Source organism: Gnatocerus cornutus, unplaced genomic scaffold, assembly GCF_029298725.1.
Source record: "Gnatocerus cornutus isolate USDA-ARS CGAHR unplaced genomic scaffold, icGnaCorn1.1 ctg00000224.1, whole genome shotgun sequence".
NCBI classification, from domain to species: Eukaryota; Metazoa; Arthropoda; class Insecta; order Coleoptera; family Tenebrionidae; genus Gnatocerus; species Gnatocerus cornutus.
In genome coordinates, this window is record NW_028275545.1 from 12773 (window position 1) to 25902 (window position 13130).

Here is a 13130-nt window from a genome sequence, read left to right on the forward strand (position 1 = left end):
GCGACAACGGTTACCAAGTGCGTTACACAAGGGAGAAAACCCTTGTGTACCCCAACACGACAGACATCCACACGACGATGAAAAACAAACTCACGGCAGGAAAAGTGGAATTCCACACGTTCACCCCAAAAGGACTCAAAACGTCAACGTTTGTAATCAAGGGGCTGGACAACAACCCTGAGCCCGAATCCGTTCTTGCAGAGCTCAAGAGCTGCAAGATTGAAGCTACCAATGTGAGAAAAATGGGGCCCAACACCAAGAGGCCCCATTACATCGTAACAGTGGCCGACAGCGAGACTGTCGAGTCACTGAACAAAAAGTGTCGGGCGATTCTCAACGTCAGGGTGCGTTTCGAGAAATACCTCAATAAGAAGAAGATGACACAGTGTCACCGGTGCCAGGCATGGGGCCACGGCACGAGGAACTGCAACCTCGAACCGACGTGCGTAAGATGCTCTCAGTACCACTGGACCCGCGACTGCCCCCATAAGCCCGACCCGACGTACATTCCCAAATGTGCCAACTGCGGGAAACAAGGACACGCTGCCTCGCAAACCACGTGCGAGGTCTACATCGCCAAGGTAACCCGCATCGAGGAACTCCAAGAAGAAAGACGTCAGAAGGTCGCCAACAAGAGGGCTAAATTAGCCCCCGCGCCGATCCCAAAGGTCAATCCGTGGACCCAGCCAAAGAAACCAACAGGTGAGTCCATTGTTTTTACCGATAAATCATTTCCGCCTCTGCCGACGCCTTCAACGAGCGCAGCAAATTCGCCAATTTTAACAAGGCAAACACCAACCAAAACGAAAATTCCAGAAACAAGCAGCATGACAGAATTTTGTAAAATAAACGCCGAAATTTCCAGGCTGAACAAAAATGTAAATATGAAAAATTTGCTCATAATACTTAAAGAACTGAACAATGCACTTGAAAAATGCCAGTCTCAACAAGAAAAGCTGTTCGTCTGCATAGACGTTCTATCCAAAATGGGAGACGCTGGCTATGAGCTGTAAATTGACGATAGTTCACTGGAACGCAAACGGTCTGCATGAAAAAGCTGCGGAATTATTATACTTTATTAAAAATGGTGGAATTCACATTATGGCAATTAGCGAAACGCGTCTCAAAAGTAAAGATCGGCTTAAACTCACCAATTACACGGTTCTCAGAAAGGACAGAACGGATGTCATTAGGGGAGGTGGGGTTGCTCTCCTAATCCGTAATGACGTCCCCTTTGAACACATTCCCACCCCAAATGTAAGATTCCTCGAAACCCTAACGATTAAGATCGAGAACAACATTTTCATAACATCAGTTTACAACCGACCAATCAACTCAATTAGGGACGCGGATTTAGACATAATTAATAATCTGGGAAGAAAGCAATTAATTCTCGGGGACTTCAATGCGAGACACACAAGCTGGGGTTGTCACGCAAACAATAGTAACGGGTTCAGGCTCTACAATTACGTAGAAAACACAAGCTTGATAATTAACAGAACTGCTGATCCAACTCATTTCCCAATTAACGGCATGACACCTACCTACATTGACTTGACAATCACGAAAAACATGGTAATCTCAGAACCCAGATCAGTGACCGCACTCAACTCGGATCACAATCCTGTGATTCTTGAGATTCCTGACATGACAATCAAAGACAAAACAATCCAAATCAATTCCTATAAACAAACCAACTGGCCCCTCTTCCGCAAAACCCTTGACAGACATGTTGAACTGACGGAAATCATTGGCACGAAAGATGATCTTGATAAACAGATTGAACTGTTCATTAAGGCCATCCAGAAGGCCAAAGACCAAGTCACGACGACGAAAACAATAAATCCTTTTCGAGACGAAATTCCGAAAGCAACCATAGAGAAAATAAAACTCAAGAACCGAATCAGAAAACTGTACCAAAGAACACGAGACCCATTTTTCAAAAACCAAGCATCTGAATTAACCAGAGAAATTAAACAAGAAATAAAAGAATTCAGACAGAACAAATGGGAAACAAAACTTGGCAAATTAAATCCGCACGATAATTCTCTATGGAAAATGACAAAAGCTCTCAAAAGACGATTTACCCCCATCTCTATCCTTAAATCCAATAACAACACAGCATTTAATAATGTGGAAAAAGCAAACACACTGGCAACATATTATGAAACGATCCACACAAGTGATAATCACAACACACCCGAACAAACAGAAATAATTGAAACAGTAAACTCTTTCAATAGTGACAATTCCCAGATAGACGCGCCTACGGCCGTCAAACCCACAGAAATCGCAAAAATCATAAGCACTTTACCGAATAACAAAGCCCCGGGAAATGACGGCATAGAAAACAGAATACTGAAAAATCTTACAGCGAAAGCTGTAAAACAACTAACGAATATAATAAATGCCATGCTTAATCTTTGTATCTTCCCGGAAAAACTTAAAGTAGCAGATGTCATCCCCATTTTGAAACCGGGGAAAAACCCCAATGCACCAAACGCATACAGACCAATTAGCCTTCTACCAACAATATCAAAAGTTGCGGAAAAGGTAATCCAAAAACGAATTAATAAGCACATTAAAGAAAACAAAATTTTACCGCCAGAGCAATTTGGTTTTCGGGAACGACATAATACCACACAGCAAGTCCTCAGACTAATAAATGACATAACCAATAATTACAACACGAAAAGCATAACAGCAATGACATGTCTTGATATTGAAAAAGCATTTGATAAAGTCTGGACAAAAGGACTAATTTACAAAATGATTCAATTGAAGTTCCCGACGCACATTACTAAATTAATAAACTCGTACTTAACAGAGAGAAAGTTCAGAGTAAAGGTAGAAGGCGAAAAGTCGGAAATGAAATCAATAAATGCGGGAGTCCCACAAGGCTCAGTGCTTGGGCCAATACTATTTAATATTTACATTCATGACATCACTAAATTCGCACAAACCAATTTAGCTTTGTACGCGGACGACACCGCCATCTACGCTAAGTCTCATTCGGGTCAGGTCGCACTCAAACAAGTTCAGATCCACATTAATCAACTCGAGAAATTCTACGCGAAATGGAAGATTAAACTCAACGCGGACAAAACGGAAACGGTCATTTTTGCAAAAAGATTCACCGGGCTAAAGATCAATAAAAAACTAAAGGTAGGGGACAGTGAAATTGAAATTAAGAACTCTGTGAAATATCTAGGAGTCACCCTAGACAAAAGGCTAAACCTAAATGAACACATAAAGAAAACGAGACAAAAAGGTGAAGCCGTCCTCAAGCAATTGTACCCATTGTTGGTCAAAAACAACTATCTAAACACGAAAAATAAGTTGCTTCTGTACAAATGCATCTTACGCCCCATCATAACATACGCAGCGCCCATCTACCGGCACAAACCACACACTCCACTAATTCCTTTGCAAAGATTTCAAAATAAATGCTTAAGACTTGCTCTTAACGCAGACAGATACACTCCGCTCCGTCAACTTCATCAGGACGCGAATCTTCCACTCCTACACCATTACATCCATTCCCTTTCCGATAAATTCTACGAGAAGCAGGTGCGGCACGTACCTCTTCTCAAACAATCCCTCAAACACCCAGCAGGAACTCACAAGTTCCCGCACTCGGGTGTCCCCAATCTAGACCGGATAATCCGCTGAATTTTGTTACAGGCAAAAGGCAGCGGAAGAAGAACCGTAAACGGCAATCGACCAGCCACTGACCATATCGGAACAGGAGTCCAGGAGCCCCCTGGAACCTCACCACTAGACCATACCGCACCAGGAGCCCAGGAGCTCCCTGGAAACAGAAACCGGACCGGAAGTCCCAAGACCTCTTTGAGGTCAACACTGTAAATAGTTTTTTAAATATCCTTTGTACATAGTAGATAATAAGGTTAGGGTTTTTACTAAAATTTCATTTTCCCTAAATTAAGGTAACCGATAAGTAGGCTAAACACCACAAATGTATGCAACCAAGGTTGCCGGTGAGCCATAAAATAAATGTAATATCTTAGATTGTATAATAAATGTAGGCTAGGTTAAGGCATCAGCGCCACACATTAGCATAAGTTAATCTTAAGTGTGATATGTATTATCTTAGTGATTGCATGCGTAACTTCAACCGAATAAAAATCCTGTTGAATTTGAAATTTGAATTTGGTTCTCGTCCGATCACCGAAGTCAAGCAACGTCGGGCGCGGTCAGTACTTGGATGGGTGACCGCTTGGGAACACCGCGTGCCGTTGTCTCTACTCTTTTCTTTTTTTATTAACATTTCTGATGTCAAACTTTTTTTAAATATATTTTTCACTATTTATATTTTCTCTCAGGAACTTATATAGTATGAAGACGAAAATTTTTAATTCGTTCGAGTTGAATTTGTGGTTCTGAAAAGAACCGATTTTTTTTCTTTTTTTTCCAACCAACTTCCAAGCTGCTCGAGGAGGATTTATTTTGAACTGGTGTATTTGGTGACGGCCTTGGTTCCTTCAGAAACGGCGTGCTTCGCCAATTCACCGGGCAAAAGAAGACGCACCGCCGTCTGGATCTCCCTGCTGGTTATGGTCGAACGTTTGTTGTAATGAGCGAGGCGACTGGCTTCAGCAGCTATACGTTCGAAGATGTCGTTCACGAAACTGTTCATGATAGACATAGCCTTGCTGGAGATACCGGTATCGGGATGGACCTGCTTCAACACCTTGTAAATGTAGATGGCGTAACTCTCCTTCCTCCTGCGCTTCTTTTTCTTGTCGCTCTTCGAGATGTTCTTTTGAGCTTTTCCGGCCTTCTTGGCCGCCTTACCGCTGGTCTTGGGTGGCATTCTCTTCTAGTCGTCGAGTTAAAAAAACGTTTAAAAACAGAAAACGAGACAGATACGACGTGCACGTTACGACGAGTATACTCGATCTAAAACGCCGCACACCTAAAATCCCTCTATTTATAACGAGCGAGCGACAAACAGGCGCTCCGCCTTAGTTCGTCGTTCGACCATTGCCCTAACGAGATGGCGCTGTACCGACCATATAAATTTCTAGCCTTCGCCGCGTTCGGCATTTATTTCAAGCCGTACGTTTGTCAGTGCGCTTCGTGTCAGTCGCAGTAGGTGTTTTGCTGTTTATATCGTATAACAACATGTCCGGAAGAGGAAAAGGAGGTAAAGTGAAGGGAAAGGCGAAGTCTCGTTCCAGTCGTGCCGGACTTCAGTTTCCCGTCGGCAGAATTCATCGTCTTCTGCGTAAAGGAAACTACGCCGAAAGAGTGGGTGCAGGTGCTCCCGTTTATTTGGCGGCCGTAATGGAATATCTAGCCGCCGAAGTTCTCGAATTGGCAGGAAACGCCGCCAGAGATAACAAGAAAACCCGTATCATTCCGAGACATCTTCAATTGGCTATAAGGAACGACGAGGAGTTAAACAAGCTCCTTTCCGGCGTTACCATCGCCCAAGGCGGTGTCTTGCCCAACATCCAGGCGGTGTTGTTGCCCAAGAAGACCGAAAAGAAGCCTTAAATTTAATTCTTCGCCGCCGTCATCTCGAACGAAAAACAAAAACTTTTATAAAAACCATCTTCACATCGGCCCTTCTCAGGGCCAAAAATTCAACTCGAACGAATTGATTTTTTCGCCAAAATACAACAACCTATGAGAATCATGTTAAAAAGTCTTTTAGATATTTTAAAGTTAAACCGATCAATTAATTCATTATACGAGCGTAGACTGAACGGAAGATTTTCGATTACATTCAACCAAGAAAGATGATTTTTACGACTTTTCATCGTAATTTTTAGAAAAATTCAATGCCCGACTAAAGCACGAACTCGACAACTCTATCTATAATAATTTATTGATTATCTAATTCAAGAAACATTCCGATTCGTCGTAAATTTCTTCACATTTCGCACATTAATCTGTTAAGAACATACACACACACACCGGTCGCCTATACGTGCTCTCCGTCTCGATAATTTCTTGCAGCAGCAGTCGTCAGCGGTGAGCCGTAATACTACAATCAATCGTTTTATTTGCTATGAGATTTTGTTTCAAGTCACGTCTGAGGAGAGTAACTCTACCCCATATTGGACATAACCTCAAATATACTCTTCGTGGCAAAAACGTTCTTTTAACGATGGTCATTCTAACCTAAAACTGCTGTCAAAATTGTCAAAGTCGCCGCCTGGATCACAAATTAAAATGATCACTCACTCCGTACGATTTTCATTTCGATTTGAAGACAAACACACAATTGAGCAACATATTTAATTCGTTTGATTTATTTTGTGGTTCTGAAAAGAACCGTTTTTTTTTGTTTGTTTGTTTGCTTGCCTGCGGGGGGTTTGTTGTTATTCCTCTGAGGATGCGGATACACGTCATAAAATGATAAAATTAACCGCCGAAACCGTAAAGGGTACGACCTTGACGTTTCAGGGCGTAGACGACGTCCATGGCGGTGACGGTCTTACGTTTTGCGTGTTCGGTGTAAGTTACGGCGTCACGGATGACGTTCTCGAGGAAGACCTTCAACACACCTCTGGTTTCTTCGTAGATGAGACCGGAAATACGTTTCACACCACCACGACGAGCCAATCTTCTGATCGCCGGTTTCGTTATACCTTGGATGTTATCGCGTAGAACTTTGCGATGACGTTTGGCGCCACCTTTTCCCAATCCTTTGCCACCTTTACCACGACCGGTCATCTTGATAAAATTAGGAAATTCTTCGTACAAAACGACGTAGCTTCGACCAAGTTCGTTATGGAACTAACGTCAAAATTTCATTCCGCGGGACTATTTATAAGTTACGGCAGCTCCACCTCGCGTTAAAAACGAATCCACCAATGGCGTCGCCGTATGACTCATCGAGTTTATAAAACGGCCGTTGGCGCGACGAAAATTTTCAGTTGACTTTCGAACGTTCGTACGTACGGTCGGTCGTTCGGTCGAAGCAAGCAAGCAAGCCACTACCTACGTTAATTCTTTTCATTTGATTCATCCGATATCCGAGATGGCGAGAACTAAACAGACGGCTCGTAAATCTACCGGTGGCAAGGCACCTAGAAAACAGTTGGCCACGAAGGCGGCCAGAAAAAGCGCTCCCGCCACCGGAGGTGTCAAGAAACCTCACCGTTACAGGCCCGGTACGGTCGCCCTTCGTGAGATTCGTCGTTATCAAAAGAGCACTGAACTTTTGATCCGCAAGCTGCCTTTCCAACGTCTCGTCCGAGAGATCGCCCAAGATTTCAAGACCGATCTCCGTTTCCAAAGTTCGGCCGTGATGGCACTTCAAGAAGCCAGCGAGGCTTATCTCGTCGGCCTCTTCGAAGACACCAACTTGTGCGCCATCCACGCCAAACGTGTCACCATCATGCCGAAAGACATCCAATTGGCGAGACGCATTCGTGGCGAGAGGGCTTAAATTTCCTCCATCCATCCATCCATCCATCCGATCCGACCATCTAGAATTAACAAATTCTTCATCTTCGAAGGTGTTAAAAGAAGAAAAAAAAAATCGGTTCTTTTCAGAACCACAATTATTTTCCAACGAATTGAAAATTTATCGTTCGCGCATGCAACTTTTTGAGATTGAAAAAAAAAAAAAAAAAAAAAAAAAGTTAGGTTATGTGATTTATTCACAAAATTCGTACTTACATAAAACGATAAACTTTTGCTTTTTTCTTTCACATTAAATTTTCTTTTAACTGAGACTATTTGAAACATTATTATATAATAAAGTTTATCATTCTTTGTAATAACACTGTTTCGACAGTCAAATGAATAGACAAGAAAATCAAATGAAAGTATGTATCTCCTCAACAGAATGTGCATTGTCCAAGCGAATCTTTCGTTCGTTTCTTGAAAATAATTGTGGCCCTGAAAAGGGCCATTTATTTGTATCGATGGTGCCCCTACGTCGATATATACGATCGGAGCACGTTCCCGAAACCACCAGGACGTCGTCGTCGTTGAAAAAACTAAATCATCGTCGTCGACTTTTCACTTCTTTCTCTTGGGTGAAGCGGTTTTTTTCGCTTTGACGGTGACGGCTTTGGCCGTTTTCGGTTTCGGCGCTTTCGGTTTCTTGGTTGGACCGGCCTTGTTGGATTTCTTCGCTTTCGATGGCGTCTTGGGTTTGACGGGCGATCTGGAGGCGGCGCTGGCTTTCTTTTCGGGAGCGGACGCAGCCTTTCTAGCCTTCGATACGGCGACGCTCTTCTTTTCGGCGGCAGTTTTCTTAGACTTGGCCGAAGCGGCGGGGGCGGCCTTCTTACCGGCTTTTGAGGCGGATCCTTTTTCGGCGGACGTCGGCGCTGACGCGACGGAACGTTTAGCAACGCCCGTCTTCTTGGATTTCGCCGATGACGACGCGGTCGCAGCGGCAGATCTCTTTTTCGTGGCGGACGGAGCCTTAGCTGCACCGGTGACGGCAGAAGCCAACTTGAACGAACCGGAAGCTCCTTTTCCTTTGGTTTGGACCAACGAACCGGATGCGACGGCGCCCTTAAGGTACTTCTTGATGAAAGGCGCAAATTTTTCCGCGTCGACTTTGTAGTTGGCCGCGACATATTTCTTGATCGCCTGCAACGAAGAACCGCCGCGTTCCTTCAAGCCTTTGATGGCGTTGGTGACCATCTCCGAAGTGGGCGGATGAGAAGGTTTGCTTCTCGGATTTTTGGGCTTCTTCTCCTTCTTCACCGGTGAGGAGCCGGAAGTGGCACCGGCGACCGTCGAAGCTGCTTGATTTTCTACGTCGGCCATATTTTCGTCTATCGCGCGCGCGTTTTTTTCTTTTTATTATAGGTAGGCTTATTCTTCGGTGAAAGAACGAATGAACTTTACAGAACGAATTGGGCGCCAAAGTCAAAGTGTTGGCGCGTTCGAAAACGCGCGGACCGCGGACTAAACGAGAGCCTTCTCGTCGAGTTAGAAAATTCAGTGGGCCTCGAATACAGCTTTCGCGTGATGGCATCGTTCTCTTTACGCGAAGATCACCGCCTCCGGGTGCGGGAACATGAGCGATTCGGTCGGCGATGGCCTCCTGAATAACCTCAAGTTTTCCCGGACGACCAGCCGACCTCCAAAAGCGAACAAGGACCGATCGAACGTCGACTCGAACAAAGACCCTCCGAAACAAGGAGATGACATCCAAGTTCGACGCCGACGTTACGCGTTTTCCACGAATAACAGGAAAGTTCCGCTTTCGACCAGACAAACTTGGAAGCATCCTCTACAAGTTTCACGAACGAATCGGTCGAAAAGTACGTGCGATCTTTTCGAAAATCGCCTCGCAAAGAGACGCAGCACGGATCGGAGCGACGACCGACGAACCTGCAGAGTGTAGGAAAAAAATTCACAAACGGTCGAAGATGACGTCCGAGAAGGTCGAATTTTTTCAAGAACGAAGATAAAACCTTCGCCTTTCGTAGGAGTTGATTTTTGAAAACGATCTTGACGAACAGGTCGGAAAAAAAACGATGTCAATTTCGGACTCGACCATGAGAAACGAATTTGTACGACGAACGGACTTTTCGAACGACTTTTTTCGCAAAATCGACATTTTTTCCTCAAAAATTACCTCACACGACGAAATCCCATCATCGAAACATCACCGAAAACAGTTTTGACGGCGAAATTCTCGTCAATTTTACGAAAATAAAGGGAAAATCAGACGGACCACCGTCGAACATCCAGCGACGGGAACGGACGAGTTTTTTAATTTTTCTTGCCAATTCATTGCGAAAGAAGCAATTTTTCTCGACGAAACCATTTTATAATCATAAAAAAAACTCCCCAAACACCACAAACCAACAAAAATACGGAAATCTTGCATTGTTTGCATTTTTCAGACACTCTAAATAAAACTACGTCGATGTCGGCGGATTTTCAGTCGGTCGTCGGTCGACAGAAATCCAACGAAATTTTCATTTGTTCTTCTCAAAAACGAAAAACAAACAAATCAACAAAACATTCCCTACTATTAGTCGACATTTCGAGCAGAAACTACGAACGTCGAAAGATTTAAAAAATGAAATATGTAGGTGTGCGTGCGTGCGTACTTACTTGAAACTTTTTTCTTGTTTCATCGTCGCACTGGAACAAATTAAATTTTAATGCAATGTAAACGCGACCACACTTTCGACGAAAACATCTCTATGAATCGAACGACGTCGGAAAAAGAATAAATCGAGAAGAGAACAAATCATGAAACAACACACACCCACCCCGCCCGGCCCGGCCAGAGTGGTGGGAATTTCGATGAATGAACAGACAAAGAAACCAACTCTGTTATCAGTTCTAAGAAAGAAAGCAGGTAGCGGCGGCGGCGAACCTTCGACCGTACTACGGTCAGTTCATGAATTAACCCCGTCCGTTCGGAGTTTATTCATCTCCGGTCCGTGTCGGCGTTTACTTCAAGTGGGTGCTATTTCCATCTAAGCAAGCAAGTGAGTAAGTAAGTTCTCAAATTTTAAATTACGTTAATCGCAAGTGACTCGTTGAGATCGTCAAACGAACAATTTAATTTAACGCCTCATACGAGTTTTTTTTTTTCGTCATTTTGTCGCAAAAAAAAAACTAAAAAACGACTCGCAAAAAAAAATTTTTTTTTTTTCTTCTTTTAAATCTTGTACATTTTCTGACATGTGTACCATCGAAAAATGTCACATCCAAACGATCGAACAATCACAAAAAATCGTCAACGTACCATCTTGGAAAATTTTACCAGGCAACGACCATACCACGTTGAAAACTACCGGTTCTCGTCCGATCACCGAAGTCAAGCAACGTCGGGCGCGGTCAGTACTTGGATGGGTGACCGCTTGGGAACACCGCGTGCCGTTGTCTCTACTCTTTTCTTTTTTTATTAACATTTCTGATGTCAAACTTTTTTTAAATATATTTTTCACTATTTATATTTTCTCTCAGGAACTTATATAGTATGAAGACGAAAATTTTTAATTCGTTCGAGTTGAATTTGTGGTTCTGAAAAGAACCGATTTTTTTTCTTTTTTTTCCAACCAACTTCCAAGCTGCTCGAGGAGGATTTATTTTGAACTGGTGTATTTGGTGACGGCCTTGGTTCCTTCAGAAACGGCGTGCTTCGCCAATTCACCGGGCAAAAGAAGACGCACCGCCGTCTGGATCTCCCTGCTGGTTATGGTCGAACGTTTGTTGTAATGAGCGAGGCGACTGGCTTCAGCAGCTATACGTTCGAAGATGTCGTTCACGAAACTGTTCATGATAGACATAGCCTTGCTGGAGATACCGGTATCGGGATGGACCTGCTTCAACACCTTGTAAATGTAGATGGCGTAACTCTCCTTCCTCCTGCGCTTCTTTTTCTTGTCGCTCTTCGAGATGTTCTTTTGAGCTTTTCCGGCCTTCTTGGCCGCCTTACCGCTGGTCTTGGGTGGCATTCTCTTCTAGTCGTCGAGTTAAAAAAACGTTTAAAAACAGAAAACGAGACAGACACGACGTGCACGTTACGACGAGTATACTCGATCTAAAACGCCGCACACCTAAAATCCCTCTATTTATAACGAGCGAGCGACAAACAGGCGCTCCGCCTTAGTTCGTCGTTCGACCATTGCCCTAACGAGATGGCGCTGTACCGACCATATAAATTTCTAGCCTTCGCCGCGTTCGGCATTTATTTCAAGCCGTACGTTTGTCAGTGCGCTTCGTGTCAGTCGCAGTAGGTGTTTTGCTGTTTATATCGTATAACAACATGTCCGGAAGAGGAAAAGGAGGTAAAGTGAAGGGAAAGGCGAAGTCTCGTTCCAGTCGTGCCGGACTTCAGTTTCCCGTCGGCAGAATTCATCGTCTTCTGCGTAAAGGAAACTACGCCGAAAGAGTGGGTGCAGGTGCTCCCGTTTATTTGGCGGCCGTAATGGAATATCTAGCCGCCGAAGTTCTCGAATTGGCAGGAAACGCCGCCAGAGATAACAAGAAAACCCGTATCATTCCGAGACATCTTCAATTGGCTATAAGGAACGACGAGGAGTTAAACAAGCTCCTTTCCGGCGTTACCATCGCCCAAGGCGGTGTCTTGCCCAACATCCAGGCGGTGTTGTTGCCCAAGAAGACCGAAAAGAAGCCTTAAATTTAATTCTTCGCCGCCGTCATCTCGAACGAAAAACAAAAACTTTTATAAAAACCATCTTCACATCGGCCCTTCTCAGGGCCAAAAATTCAACTCGAACGAATTGATTTTTTCGCCAAAATACAACAACCTATGAGAATCATGTTAAAAAGTCTTTTAGATATTTTAAAGTTAAACCGATCAATTAATTCATTATACGAGCGTAGACTGAACGGAAGATTTTCGATTACATTCAACCAAGAAAGATGATTTTTACGACTTTTCATCGTAATTTTTAGAAAAATTCAATGCCCGACTAAAGCACGAACTCGACAACTCTATCTATAATAATTTATTGATTATCTAATTCAAGAAACATTCCGATTCGTCGTAAATTTCTTCACATTTCGCACATTAATCTGTTAAGAACATACACACACACACCGGTCGCCTATACGTGCTCTCCGTCTCGATAATTTCTTGCAGCAGCAGTCGTCAGCGGTGAGCCGTAATACTACAATCAATCGTTTTATTTGCTATGAGATTTTGTTTCAAGTCACGTCTGAGGAGAGTAACTCTACCCCATATTGGACATAACCTCAAATATACTCTTCGTGGCAAAAACGTTCTTTTAACGATGGTCATTCTAACCTAAAACTGCTGTCAAAATTGTCAAAGTCGCCGCCTGGATCACAAATTAAAATGATCACTCACTCCGTACGATTTTCATTTCGATTTGAAGACAAACACACAATTGAGCAACATATTTAATTCGTTTGATTTATTTTGTGGTTCTGAAAAGAACCGTTTTTTTTTGTTTGTTTGTTTGCTTGCCTGCGGGGGGTTTGTTGTTATTCCTCTGAGGATGCGGATACACGTCATAAAATGATAAAATTAACCGCCGAAACCGTAAAGGGTACGACCTTGACGTTTCAGGGCGTAGACGACGTCCATGGCGGTGACGGTCTTACGTTTTGCGTGTTCGGTGTAAGTTACGGCGTCACGGATGACGTTCTCGAGGAAGACCTTCAACACACCTCTGGTT

General features: G+C 43.6%; 1 non-coding gene across 1 annotated transcript; it reads left to right on the top strand.

The window, feature by feature from the left end:
• Positions 1-10728: 10728 nt before the first annotated feature.
• Positions 10729-10848, top strand: LOC148165750 (5S ribosomal RNA). The gene has a single exon (XR_015771210.1). It is a non-coding gene; the product is annotated as a 5S ribosomal RNA (ribosomal RNA).
• Positions 10849-13130: the final 2282 nt, after the last annotated feature.